General features: G+C 42.3%; 1 protein-coding gene across 4 annotated transcripts in view; it reads right to left on the reverse strand.

The window, feature by feature from the left end:
• Positions 1-15,051, reverse strand: part of ZNF407 (zinc finger protein 407) — a 453,603-nt gene that overhangs the window by 56,069 nt on the left and 382,483 nt on the right. The window lies entirely within an intron of this gene.

Genomic DNA, 15,051 nt, shown 5'->3' on the forward strand with positions numbered 1-15,051 from the left:
ATGCCACGGGGGATGCTCTGCCGCTCGCCAGTCCCACGGCTCCGGTGGACCTCCCACAGGCATGCCTGCGGAGGGTCCTCTGGTCCCGCGGCTCCGGCATGCCTGCGGAGGGTCCACCGAAGCCGCAGGACCAGCAGATCCTCCGCAGGCAAGCCGCTGAAGACATCCTGCCTGCTGCCCTCCTGGTAACCGGCAGAGCGCCCCCCGTGGCATGCCGCCCCAAGCACGCGCTTGGCATGCTGGGGCCTGGAGCCGCCCCTGTGTAGGTGGAAAACTTCATTTTAATGACAATGTGGCCCTCCGAGAAATGATTTGCTCTATGTGCTGCATTTGTTCTAAAAAATTGTTATTATTATTAAATATTTAGAGTAATAAAATTCAACAAAACCCAGAGTTAAAATTGCCACTACATATTTAAATTACTTTGGGCCCCAAACAGTCCATTACTGCCTTTGTTACTGATGTGAATATGGGAGTTCCGTCTGATTCTTTGGGGCTCAGTTCTTTACCGTGTCCAAGTTTTGCTAGGAAAAAGGTGGAATCTGACAAGGAGATGATTATGGCTCCCTGATTCTCTGCTGGCATAAGTTAAAGCTGCAGGGTGGTAGTTTAAAATTACACAACCAGCATAAGCTCTAACACAGCCACGGATCAGGCAAAGCAGAGCCTCACATTTCCCATTCTCCTATTTTCACCCTCAATATGCTTCTTGCCTTTCCCTCCCTGACATTCCCTTTCCAGCAACTGATAAGCCCAGTTGTTCCCTCTGTATTGCTATGGCTTTGTCTATATTAGAAAACTTGCATCAGAGTTACTAAAATGGATCTAGCTGCACTTGGTGCAAACTGCTAATATAGATATACTTGAATTGGTTTAAATCATGTTAAACCAATTTAACTTGACAAATTAGACAAAAATAAAACATACAAATAGACAAAGGAAAGGGGGCAGAAAAAGGAGAGATTGGGGTTAGAACAAATGCAAATAATGTGAGTCATTATTGTATAGTGAAGGGCTAGTTAGCAGGGCAAGAGGGGAGTAGTAGATAGTCCCTAGTGGAGTACATTGTGGAAAGCAAGACAAAAAAAGTGGATTTTGAGGAGGGACTGGGATGATGAATGTAAGGATGTATTAATGCCATCCATGAGGACTGCCAATATTTCTGCATGCAGAGTACGTGTTGACGCTCTATTGCAGTGGTCACTAGCTGGTCGATTGCGATCTCTGGCAGCAGCGCAGTGCGGCTGGCACTAAGGCTATCCCAGCCCCACACAGCTCCTGGAAGCGGCCACTGTAGCCCTGCGGCCCCAGGGCGGGGAGCAAGGGTCTCCCTCCACACGCTGTTCCTGCCTGCAAGCACCACCCCCGCAGCTCCCATTGGCTGGGAGAGCTGCGGGGGGTGGTGCGAACCCCTCAGCCCCAGCTCAGAGCCCACATCCCCTCCTGAACTCCAACCCTCTACCCCAGCCCAGTGAAAGTGAGAGCAGGTGGGGGACGAGCAAGACGGAGAGAGGGGAGGATGGAGTGAGCGGGGCAAGGCTTTGGGCAGAGGTAGGCTTCAGGGAAGGGGCAAGGTAAATCCTGAGTTGTCCTTACATTCAAAAAGTGATCTTGGAGACCACTGTTCTATTGAATAGGTCAGCAGTGTGCAAATGGCTTAGGTTGAGTGCCTTCTGTGGCACAGGTACCTCAGAAAGTTGTCCAACTGGTGACACGGCCAGCACCCTTGCTTGTTTTCAGGTACTATAGGTGTCCTTTTTCTTTGAAAATTAGGCTTAACGGCCATTCAGTTATAGTGTTTGCTTTTTAGCAAAGCCATCACTAAGTTTACAAAACAGCTTAATTTATAACCAACTGTTTTCATTCACTCATAACTTTTTGAAAAGTTCTTCTAGACTGACATTTCCCATGAGCGGTCTCTGCCCAAAGGTGATGTTTTCTGGAAAGTCTGAGGAAAGTCTAGGCAGTCACTTTGTACTGCAAGACTGAAAGACATATTATTCTTCCACTGTAAAAAATTGCCACACAGATAACTCAAAAACAGCTGAACACTGAAAATAGGCATGTAAGTAGTGCACACTAAGGAATACACCCACAACCTAGATTGTAAAGAAAGTTTAGACAAAAAAGAATAAAAGAATGCAAATTCATTTCTGAATTTTCTAATTTTCTGAGCAAACTCTGAAGATATTTAAGATTAATGTTGTTATTATTTTGGTAACCCAGGCTAATACAGTCCTGAAGTCTTTTGTGAGGCTTAATCTATACTACAAAATGAATACCGTTGACAACAATCATGACACTGGCCACTAAGTCATGTTCAGTTCCTGTTCAATTAACACAATAGTTGACAACAATGTTCATACACTGTTATTTTGTAGGGCAGAATACATCTTTGTGATTTTACAAATCAACTCCAACTCAAAAAACATACAGGCTACTATTGGGACAACTTATGTGATGGTTATATTGAAAAAACACGCAGACAGAGTAAAAACTTCTAAAAAACAAACAAAAAGGAAATCTTTAAGATAATGAGACAACTGACTTTTTACTGTTGCAGTAAACATGGCAACTCTCAAAACTGATATGTTAGCACCTATTCAAATGTAAGTTTCAAGTGTTTTTTTTTAATTGCACTGAAATGTACAATTAAAACTGTACTCTTTTTATACTAAAAAAAAATAAATCCTAATTTCTGAACAGCAGGAATAGGAAAAAATTTGGGGCATGAAAAATTGCCAATCTTGCAATTTTATAATTTCTCCAAAATTTTGAGGGACATTCTGCAATATTCTGCAAATTCTAAGCTGTCATGGGATGATTTAGTTGGGGATTGGTCCTGCTTTCAGCAGGGGGTCGGACTAGATGACCTCCTGAGGTCCCTTCCAACCCTGATATTCTATGATTCTATGATCACAATGGGAAGGAGTGTAGCACCTTACACCATGAGTTGTCCTACTTAAATCAATGGGAGTACCTGTGATATGGAATAAAGTCAGAGGTGAAAGTAACCAGTTTGGTTCAGTCTGGTGTACTGGCAAGAGCCGGTACGCCGTGTCAGATCTGCCCAGACCAGCTTCCTCAGGCTTGTGATTTAAATTGCCCTTTAAATAGCCGATGGAGCCCTGGGGCTCCAAGCCGTCTCTGCAGCTGGTAGCTCTGGGGATGATTTAAAGAGCGTCCAGCTGCTGCTACTGCAGCCACAGCCCCGGGGAATTAAAGGGCCTGCCTCTGCCGGTTGAGGCCCCGCCCGCTGCTCAGAACTCCAGCATACTGGTAAGTCCTTTAAGTTACTTTCACTCCTGAATGAAGTACAATCAGTTCAGTGTAGATGGAAGAGCTGCTGCCTTGTTAACCTTGCTTTGAAGAAAACATTTTACAGCCAAACATTAACAGCAGCAGAGGGTGTGAATTCAGTCTTCCTCAAACCCACTCTCTTCTGTGATGTGTCAGTTTTGTCCCCTCTCACATCTCATTCAATTCAGCGATGTTTGAAATCTACATTCTAATTAGGAATCTTCTTAAACATGGGCATTTTTTTTCAAAACAATAAAAAGATTTAAAAAATTTAAAAGTGATGATAATACATTAAATTCACAGTGAAAAAGCCACGGAATGCAAAATTTGAAGCTATCCATTTTGCAGCATAAGCTTGGTCAAGTTGCTCAAACTATATTTCTAAGGTATATATTTAAAGGTGATCTATAAAGGAAAAATTGACATAAGGCCTTTTTTTTCTTCTGTATGATGTTTAAAGAAGGCATGAAAGGTTTTTTAAGTGTTTTTCAGCATATTGCTTTAGAAATATAAGAAATGTCAAGTTTGGTCTTCTTTGGCTTGGCTAGAACATACAATGGAAAAATAGATACAGACTAAAGGAATTGCTTGGAATCCATATGTTTCAGATTATGTATACATATATTTAGAGATGGATTGAGTAGTCAGTGTTCTGACTAGGATTAAAGCTAAGGTTCATGGAATAACAGTATTGAAATCTCATGAGCTGTGACTCAAAGCTAAAATTCTGGTTCATAACTGAACCAAGATCTTGAAAGCTATTCTTTTGTGATCTCAACTGCAGACGGCAGAAATCTCATGAGATAGTCCATTCCTGTGAGGTTTTGATATCCAGATCATAAGCGGAAAATAGGTTCCTTTGGGTTATAGAATTGATCTGGAACCAAAATGAGGGGCTAATTAGGACCCGTGGATTTATCTGCAAATACCACTAAAATACGACAGATTTTGGATTCAGAGTCTTAATCTATCTTTAATAAAGTCAGTCACAAGTATAAGTAGGAATTTAAAAAAATTAAAAAATGAAACAAGAAGAAAAGAAAACCATAAAATGAAAGAAAAGAAGGATATATGAAAGGAAAAATGAGAACAATGGAATAGCACCTACAGAATCCTCTTTAGAATTGTGGCCAATGTTCCATCCTCTTCTCCCTATGATTTTCTTTATTTCCAGGAATTCCAATCCTATCTTTAGAAATGTTGTTTGTCCATTGTTCAATAAGTTAATCAATTTCTCTAAGGAAGCAAAGGCACTGATACAAGACTTTCAATATGCGGGAATTAGAAATCCTCCACTTACACAGCAAGAATCTCTTCATAAAAAGTATTGCTAAAAGTATTCATTCTTTTGTGAACAAGACAGAATTTTGATTTCAATGAGATCAAGCAAGAGTAATTATACTGCTGGACTCAGCTAGCACTCTTCCCATTACTATCTTCATAAGGACCAAACGCATGGGCACAACCACAAGTTATTGCCAGTATCAAATTTTCCCAAATTTGCTCAAAACCCATTAGACCCCCCCAAAAAGTTATATCATAACAAGCTGCTTGAAACTCACTGTCCTGGATGCAATATTTTAAACTGGCTTGCATACAGTTTAGACGTCCTACCTGTAGTTTGAATAACTTGTACAAATCTGTTATACTGACTGTCAGAGAAATTAGCACTTTCAGTTCTTTCCATGATCTGAGATATTCACTAATAACATGGCCCAGATTCTTGGTTTCTCCTTTCCTGCATTTAGTGCAGGAGAGTTGAGGGGGGTGGGGGAGAGTGCTTCTAGTTTGCAGTAACTCAAGTTAGTGTGGTGTGAAAATGCCTGTACACACGATGCAATTCATTACAGCATACCAACTCCGCATTTATTATAATCTCTGGAATTCTCTTTCAGAGTGTATTAAGTTCAGTGCAAATTGAGTTAGTTTGGTCTATTGTTTGTGTGAAAACAATGCTACTTTGGCAGTCTTCCAACTGCTATCCCACCACTGTTTTTTGGGTCTCTGTTAATGACCTGTCATGCCCTCCACTGCGCTGGGGTCAAGTTGACTGGCTGTTCTCTCCCACATTTAAAAACTGGCACATGGCCAAAATTTATCCATTTGCTCCTGAATTTGCACTGCTATAATATTACTCCAGAAGCCTTACTACATGTCTCAAGCAGCCGCTTGCAGTTAGATGAGACCCTAGATCTCCTAGCCCTCTGGGGAGATGCATCTTGGATCCAAACACTGGAATAAAGATCTGTGTGCGGACATTACTAGTCAGATGCCCATGAGGCACCACAACTGGGACACTCACCAGTAACAGGTGAAGAACAAACAGCTCAGGAGGACTTATATTAAAACCAGGGATGCTAGGAAACAGTCTGACCATGGAAAGGTAGCCTGTCCATTTTTTGAAGAGTTGGACCAGATTTTGAGCAATTACACCACTACTGAACTCAAGGATATTGGATTCTGCAGCCAAGAATGAGCAGCAAGAGCCACTGGAGGAGGAACATGAGGAAAGCCAGGATCTTTCTGAGGACATCCATATAGGAAGCCAGCCAGACTCCCTGCCAGAAATCCAGGTCAGAACTGAGGAGGCAGAACCTATGGCGGGAACCCCAGCATGTAAGTATTTATCTCTACAATTTGTTATTATACTACACTGCTGTGCTACCTTCTGTTCCAGGTTCACTGGCGGTTGTGAGCTAGGAACTTTTCCGAGTCTCCAACCCTCTCCTTCCTCTCTTGGCCCACGTTCTCTGTCCCCCATCCCAGTGCATGTTTTCAAAATGGCAGCTCTTCCAGCTGGACTATCAGTTCCTGTCTCAGCCCCAAACATCGACTGTTTACAAGCCCACGCCATGGAGGACACATATCAATCTACCTATTTTCCTTTCCCCTTTCTGCATCTGTCCTGCCTGGTGACTGCACTCCTGCCACCATCCCATTCACCTTATCAAAATGGTGGCCAGCAGCATGGCGCAGCTGCAGCCTGTCCCTCCTCTTGGCCCTGTGGCATAGTCAAATAATTAAAACAGTTCAAGAGTTTTTTTAGACAGTGGTTACTGGAAAAGAAGCTTGGTTAGAGTTCTCAGTTTACATGAGGTAGACATGAACATTGTGTGTCTATAAAGGCACTAGACTACAGCTCCCTGCCTTGCAACAGGCGGCATTTGTACAGAAAAAGTAGTTTACGTTAGGGACAGCAAAGCCATACAGCTCTTAATGGTTTTTCATAGGCTTACAGAGAGAACAACTGGGAGCAGTTAAGGCTTCAAACAATCAGTAAAGAACCTGATCTATTTTTTCCTTTGCACTTTCAGCATGTCTGCAGGGGAGCTAAAGCAGAATTTAAAACTGAGAAATTGCTTAGTTTTGGCCTGGACGTTATGTGGAATAGCTGCATGGTCACTGCCCTCAGTATAGCTTGCAACACCCTTCCACTCCTGCAGCACTTATGGGGAGACCATCTTTGTGAATAACGTCACAGCATATCTCACTGGTCTACCCTGTTGTCTTTTTGAATAAGGCCATTCTCCGCCTCCTAGTCACCTGCTTCAGTGTAATGTTATCAAGATTCAGGCCAGCCTAAAGGGAATGTAGATAGGATTACTATCCAGCTTACCCTGAGATACCTCCTACAAACTCCTCTGACACCATATAAGAATCTCCAAAGAACAGCAAAACTAGAATGCCAGACTGCAGACATAATTCCCAGCTCTCCCCAGCATCCAAGGCACAACTGCAAACACAAACAGCATATAGTGCACAGCCAAAAATCCCAATGCAGCCCTCCTCATGCACACACTACTTACCATCTCTGGGACTCCCTCAACACTGGGAAAAATCTCAGAGAGGGGAAATCAGAAAGGTGTTGAATCAACGCTATCACATCTCCCTGGAATATGAACAATAATCACATGGATTTTTCCCCCTAGTTCCCCAGCCAGACCCTCAAGGACAGGGCCTTTAACAGAGCTGCTGGCTAACCTGAGGAGGAAGAAACAGAAAACTTGTGACAAAATGTCCACAGACCTCAATGCAGAGTCCCTCCCAAAACCGAAACTAACAGAGAGACTGACATTGTATTTGAGGATGGAGAGGAGAAAATATAGGAAGCTCTCTAGAGAGAGAGTGTAAAGTGGCCAGACAGCATTGCCATGGCAAAAGACACTGTTGAGAAAGACAGAGACATGTGGAGGCAATTCCTGGAGGCAACATAGAAGCAGAATGTTCTGCTGTGTCACCTGCTGCTAGTGGGCACACAGACAATCCGGTGCACTCAGCCAGGACCCAGCCATCTTTTGCAGCCCCTGGACAACACAGGGTACTGGAAGTACCAGCCTATGTTTCCTGCTGTACCCAGAGGCTCTCTCTTTCCCAGTTCAAGTTCATAGTAGCAAGAACATTTTCACCTGGGAATCCAGCTCTTTCAAGCCATCTAACAACCCTAATAGATTCAAACCCTGACACTCAACACCAGAAGACCCAAGAAAAAGAAGAGGCAGAAGCAAGATGCCTATAAATCGAAGGTCCCCACAATGTTGTGTTCTGCCTAGGGTGACCAGATGAGAGGAAGAAAATATGGGACACAAGATAAAATAAAGAGTGCCACAATGTGCTGCTTCTACCACTCCTAAAAGAGACACCAATGCTCACAATCCATTCCACCCCCTCTCCACCTCAGGATAACAGCAATATGTAGAGCTGCAGGTTTTCAGGCCTGAGACCCAAAGTAAGAGCTACAGGCATCTTTAACAGTATTTCCCTGCCTTGGCTGTTTCCATTTTCAGTTGGACGTCTTGCCAGCTGCTCAAACTGCAGAGTAAATCTCTGCACGTCAGATTATTGCCCAACGTTAAGGCTTTCTGCCTTACTCTCACAAATATTGTGCAAAATATTACATATAGGTATAATCCTAGGCAAGCTTTTGTCCACAGCTTCCAACCTAGCCCATAACAGCGCCATCTTCTTATTAGATAGCCAGATGCATACTATACTGCCATTCTGTAGCTACTGAGGCAAGGTAAACAGTTCCTTCCTTCTGTCCAAGTGGCCTGTGAATGGCTTCATTAATCAGGGAAGCAGAGGATAAGCAGGTCTCCTAGGATGACCTGAGCAATCTCCATGCCATTAATGTCCATCGTGATAGTGGGGGCAAACCGTCCTTTATCCATACAAGTAAGCAGAGCTGAGTTCCAAAAGAGCCTAGCATCGTGGACCTTTCTAGACCATCCTGTATTTATGTTTGTAAACATGCCTCAGTGGTCAAACAGCCCTTGGAGCACCACGGAGAAATACCCCTTCCTGTTTATAAATCCTGGTGTGGGGGCAAACAATAGGCATATGGGTCCTATCAGATGCTCCAGTACTGTTTGGGAACTCCATGTGTGAAAAGGCATCGATAATCTCCTGAGCATTACCAAGCTTTACAAGCTGGTGCAGCAATACCTCATGTATGGCATCACTCCTCTGCATGACAATGGCCTCAACAGTTGATCTTCCTGTGCTAAACTGGTTGGCTATGACTGGTACCATCAGGGGTGGCCAGCTTCCAGATGGCAATGGTGACCCGCTTCTCAACAGGATGGGGCACCGTGGGATGGTATTGTGCCGCTGCAGCTCCTGAGCTACTTCAGCACAGATCTCAAAAAAGGTTGTCTTTGCCATCCTGAAATTCTCTGGCCATTGCTGGCCACCCCAGGTCTGCAGAATGATTCTTTCCCACAAATCAGCACTAGTTTCCCAAGCTCAGAAATGGCACTGCACTGTGAAGCTGCCTCAGGAACAACTCCTGTAGCATCAATTGCTCTCTGTCGTCCACTCCTTCCTCCTCCTCCTTCAGCCAACCCCGGGGAAGGAGGAGGTGGCTGTGTTAGTGACTCAGGTTCGGGGGGAAGGGTTAGAATCAGGCCGAAAAACAATTAGACTCTCTCGGCCTTGGGTCGGGTGGGCATGGATTTGGGTCAGGTCCCAGTTGGGTCTGGGATACCTTACCACAATGCCACGTACTTAGTACGAAGCAAGCCCCTGCTGTGTATGCACAAGGATGTGAACTGAAAGAGGACATAGCTGTCCTGTGTGCACATTATTAGTACAACTAACATAGAGTGCAAGCAAATAGAGAGTGTCAACTCAGTGTGAACTAACTCCCCTGTACTGACAGCCTAAATTTACATCTTCCTGATTCTGGACTTGATTGCTTTAAATTGCACAGGCTTTTAAAGGTTCTCTTTAGCCATTACACCCAAAACTTGCTGCAGGGACGCATACTCTGGCTGCAACCCATTCTCCCCTGTTATTAATACACACCTAAATCAGTAGTTGCCATACAACTGTCTCTAAGCTGTGTGGCACCCCCATGAACGTAGTATTCTGCAGTGGCCATGTATGCCTCTTTTATGCTTGTTGATTTGCACAGCAGAATGTGAAATGGTTTGTTTCATATGGTGAAATCAGGCAATCTATCATGGAGTGTTCATCAAAAGATATAACATTTTAGTTTACATAGATACTCCCTATACATGCAAGAGCATTCTCTTGCCACATAACACTTTATTCCCTACAATTTAACAAGGATTTCTTACATAGAGAAGGAAATGCTATCTTATGTGCATATTAATAAATAGCATTCCCTTTCCTTTCTGTGATTTTGTTGTGGGGAATAGGAGCAGTTCACATGTCTTAGAACTATTGTTTCAAGATCTCTGAAATCTGAGTGAAACATCACTGTATCAGCTACACGTGGTTCACATATTGAAGTGAAAGGTTTCCTCTCCAACATGTAAGCTAGAGACTTACTTTTTTTTAATTAAAGCAAAAGTTCTGAAGCACAAGATGGCAGTTTGGGGGAGGAAGAGGTACAACATACCCCGAAAACCCTTCCCAAATTTGAGCTCTGATGATGGACAAGATGGAAAGAGGATGAATGAACTCCGCGTCTATTGCCACCCATCATAGCAGTACTGCATCCTTGACTAGAATCTCTACCATACCATGCATACACAATTTTCAAAATCACTATACTTTTCATTATTTGAGACTTCTACCATAGAGACATCTAAGCTTGGGTAGTCACACTAACCTTATTTTTGCCAAAAGTACAACATTCTGTATTCCCTTATTGAGCAGTATGCCAAATTACTCATTCTCTCACAAGAACCATGGCCTGGATTCAAATGAGGGTGTCCAGCGACAACATTAACAGAAAGCTTTGAAACAATACTATACATAGTCTAATGGCTTGGAATATCTATTAGAAAAAAGCATAGCAAGCTACAGAGTATACTGTTACTAGAGACTTAAGCTAGAATGCCAATATATATTTCTACACACATACCCTATCAAACAAAAGTCCAAAAAAAAAAACGTACTAAGTGCATGCTAATTTCATTTTGTAAAAGTTACTTTTTTTTTTTTTTGCAAAACAGGTAAAAAAAAAAAAAGCAGCAAAAACTACAGATTATTATTTTTCATGTTTTAGTACCAAAATTCCAGACAAACGGATTTTAGCAAAATGTTATAAAATGCATTTACCGCTGGGATGAGAATTTGTAACCAGGTTTAGTCCAAAAATGTTTTAAATGGCTAAGTTATAAATTCTCTCCTATAAAGGAGATTTATAATGGAAGCACTGACAGACCTTCAACTGCAGAAGAGCAAATGGTAGTACTGTAATAAACACAGTACTTATTTAAAACAACACATGCATTGGGATTTCATTTTAAAGGAGAAAGAGATTTTACAAATTATAGGACAAATTTTGCAGGCCTAACTCATTTGAAATTCCCATTGTCTTCAATAGACATTTTGCCTGAGTACAGCCTATAGAACACAGACCTATAGGGAGCACTTACTAAGTTCTCTCTTCAATCCCAGTGATAGTATAAGTCTTCAACACGGATGTCCTGACATGCCAGACAACTGTGCAGAAGCATAGCTAGACTTATAGTCTAATTTCTACCTGTTTGATTTTAGCACTAGCAAGAATTATGTACAATGAGGAAATTCTGGCTTTTCCATGCATTCTACAGGCAGGTGCCACCTGGGATAAGCTGTGGAAGTGGTGGAGTTTGTTGTGCAGGAACAGGACACTATATAGGTCTAATATAGACCTGTTCTCATCCCTCCTAAAAAAACAAAGGAGACTTTTGGGCCAATCTTTGCTAGGAAAGGTACGGATGAGGATTCAAAACTACAATCTCTCCTTTGCTAAGCCATTTTATGGAGGCTTGGCATAAGTACCAGGATTTGACTGATTGTGGGAACATGCTTTTCAAGCTTCCCATAAAGCTGTATCAATGCAGCCCAAATTTGGCCATGAACAATTCCGCTATTTTAGTCCTAACTTGAGTAGAAACTGCTTACCAGGCCAAAATGTGTAGGAAATTTGTGATGTGGACAAACATCCAGTATGGGCTGCTTTATGACAAACTTAAGTCATGATCAGTATTTGAACGCAGGTCTCCAGCAGGTAATGTAGTACCCTATTTTAAATTGTGTTTCAACAGTCACAGTTTTTACATTCACATCTACCGCACATAGGATTCAGCAAGTTTTAATGAAATGTTAAAATAAACATCCTACTTTTTATTTTTAATTTCATGCTTTGTTTGCCTTTTTTTGGTTTTGTTTTATATTCCCCTTAGATTTCCTGTGTCTAAAATAATCCCCACCAGTGATAAATGGGCTACTGAACATTACCCTGATTTTTTACAAACTGTGTCCAACATTTTGCTGTTTATTTTGGAGAGAAGCAGGGAAGCCCATCAAACAGGACTCCTGGCCATAGCTCTGAGAGCTATTTGCACTTGGCTCTCACGTGATCTGTCAGTTGCTATAATACTTAAGAATGGTGCTTTTCTCAAAGCTTTGCCAAGCCTCATGGACAGTAGAGAGATGAGTGCATCATTGGTTAGAGGCACTGAACAACTGATCCTGATGGTGTAATTCAGACATACCACATCACGGCCATACACTGTGGTGACAGCAGAAAATATGACTGCAATGGGAGGACAGACATCTGAAAGGGGAGGAGGAGCCTAAGAGAGAGGATGGTCAGAAGAGTGACAAGGGAAAGAGAAGGAGAAGCAAAGGAAGATTTAGCATGGGGAGAACACAGAAGAGTGGGAGAAGATGCAGGGAATAAAGTTAGGTAGAGATGAGATCAGAGAGCAATTAAGAAGAGACCAGGAAGAAATGGAGAAGGGAGAGAAATGTACTGGGAAAAAAAGAAGGCTAAAAAAGCAGGAGTGAGAGGAAAAAGGATAAAGGAAGTAGGACATAAAAAAAGGAAGAAAGCAACAATGAGAGTAAGAGGGTGAGATGACAAGAAAGAGAGAAGGAGTAGGGAAGGAGCAAGTGAAAAGAGGGACAAGAGAATATGTAGATAATAGGAAACAGAGAGAAATGAGGAGAGATGTGAGGGTGGACATGGGAGAGCAGAGAAAGACAAAGGCAGAAGAAATGGTAAGGGAAGAAGGCTAGTAAAGGGGCTAGTTAGGTAGGCGATGCTAAGAGCTGATGAAGACGCTTAGTAACAGTTCCTGGTTCAATGTTGGAAGAATGTGACTTGGTAAGGGAAACAAATACAGTGCCTGATTTGTTTTTTTCCACCATCAGAAAGGTGGCAACACTAGTAATTGGAAAATTACTGAAGTACAGAGATTAACTAGTATTTTGACTGATTATTCATTCTTGTCCTTCTTCCAGTCCCACAGAAGCTTTTACACAATTTTTTTGTTAAAAAACCCCCAAGCCCATAAATATTTTTAAGCATTAACTTTCTTACTTTTTGGCTAATTTATTAACAGTCCATGTTCAATTAACAAAATACGAGCCAATTTTGGGAAAGGGTTTGGACTTGAAACACTTTTTTGAGGGGTAACTGAACAGCAAACCACACAGGGAGAACAGTAGTTCCAAGTAAAATGGCAAGGCCTTTTGTCTTAAAGACCAGAAATGCAAACAAAATATAATAAAAAATGAAAATTCAGGTACAGGAATTATGTATTTCATACTGAATAATTATTTCTGTACTGGCCGTAAATCCTCTCTGGTAAGCTGTGCATCTCAAACTCATCGAACTGCCAAGGGGTAAACGCAGCTCCATCCATCACACAGCCACTTGACAAATACATTCCATAATAGAAGTTTATTTTTATGGGAGGCTGAATCAAGGACTTTCCCATGCATACAAAAACTTGTCAAAATTATTTATGAGTCTTGCTGAGACACACAATATGTCATATCAAACTCCTATTTTCCTTCCAAGCACAGACTGTCAATATCTCTGCTACTATCAATAATGTGCAACACCGCTGCTATAGGCCCTCAGGATTTTGAGGTCATTTGCCCATCCTAGCCTGCTGCCAGGAGCTGTCTCTAACTGCAATGCAGCTGAAGAGAGGTGTATTTACAACCTCTATGAGGTGTAGTTAAGGTAAGCACTTGGGACTGCATTCAAAGGCTTTGCCAACATAAAATAAAATGGAAACATATGTCTGAAAAATTACAGTTGATTACAGCTACAGTTATGAAAATAATGGAGGAAAAACCTATTTGGCCTTTTCCTAATTTAGAAAATCCTAAAGCTTACCAGCATTCCCTGGGATGATTAAACAAATAATCACTTCTGATGAATATGTCTGCACCCTTATCCCACCTATGAAAACGGCTCAAAAGTAGGCTACTACACAGAGGGCTCAGGGTTTTCTTTTTGTAGGTTAGAATGACCCAGCCTAGTTAATTCTGATACTTTCATCATGGTAATTCACATGGAAGCAATTGCCTATACAAAAGAAAAGCTAAATACAAAGAGTGCTTTTTTATTCCACCCCATATGTTACATCTTACATTACACTGACTTGCCGCTCTCCAAGAAACAATAGTCCTCCCTGAGAATAACAGCATATACCCTCTCTGATACTTCAGACCATTTAGAGAAGCAGAAAATGGGTAATTCATCAGCAGTTGAATGGTTAGTGGGGTCTGAAGTGCTATTCTCTAAACAAACTTGTCCAAATTCAGGGCATGCCACCAAAGAAAACCTCATGATTTGACTCTGCTGTCAAGAAACCTCTGTTATTTGACTACAAGCAACAGATTACAAAGAGTCCACTTCTGGGTTTCACCAAATGTACAGTTCAAAGCCTGCGGCTGGCAGCTCTGCAGTGCATGATTTAAGGGTATCATTCCTCTCCCAGGAACAGAGTCACAGTTTTGCCTCAGCCTAACTGCCAAATGTGGTGCCTCCTTGGCTGACAGAGTTAGCTAGGGAGAAATTGGGCATTGAGGCCTGAAGAGAGTTCCTCAGCTGACAGCTCAGAGATGTCAGCCAGTGAGATGAGAAAGTGGCGCCTTGTTGATTGTTTCCTCCTCAATCACAGGGGATTAGTCTCCCTTAGCTCCTCCAGAAGGCAGAATTTCTGTTGTTGATACATCACTGCTGCAAACCTAGGTAGAAAACATGGGGTGTGCGCATGGGAAAGAGTTACTTTACACAAGTCCCCAATGTCTTGAATACCTCCCATACCTACTTACCAGCAAACTAGTGCAGGTCCCCTACTCCCACCTCCAATAACAACCAATGTATCCCTGAGGGACCTGTGCCTGCTGTTTGGTCAAGGAGTGTAGGGAGCTGCTCAGGGGACCAGGAACACGTGTAAAGTAACTCCTGCAAGCCCTCTCACACTGTCAAGCCGTACTACACATATGCCTTCTTTCTCTTGCTAGAGTTGCAGGAACCCGTACAGTTATTAC

Source organism: Chelonoidis abingdonii, chromosome 2 (assembly GCF_003597395.2).
Source record: "Chelonoidis abingdonii isolate Lonesome George chromosome 2, CheloAbing_2.0, whole genome shotgun sequence".
NCBI lineage: Eukaryota > Metazoa > Chordata > Testudines > Testudinidae > Chelonoidis > Chelonoidis abingdonii.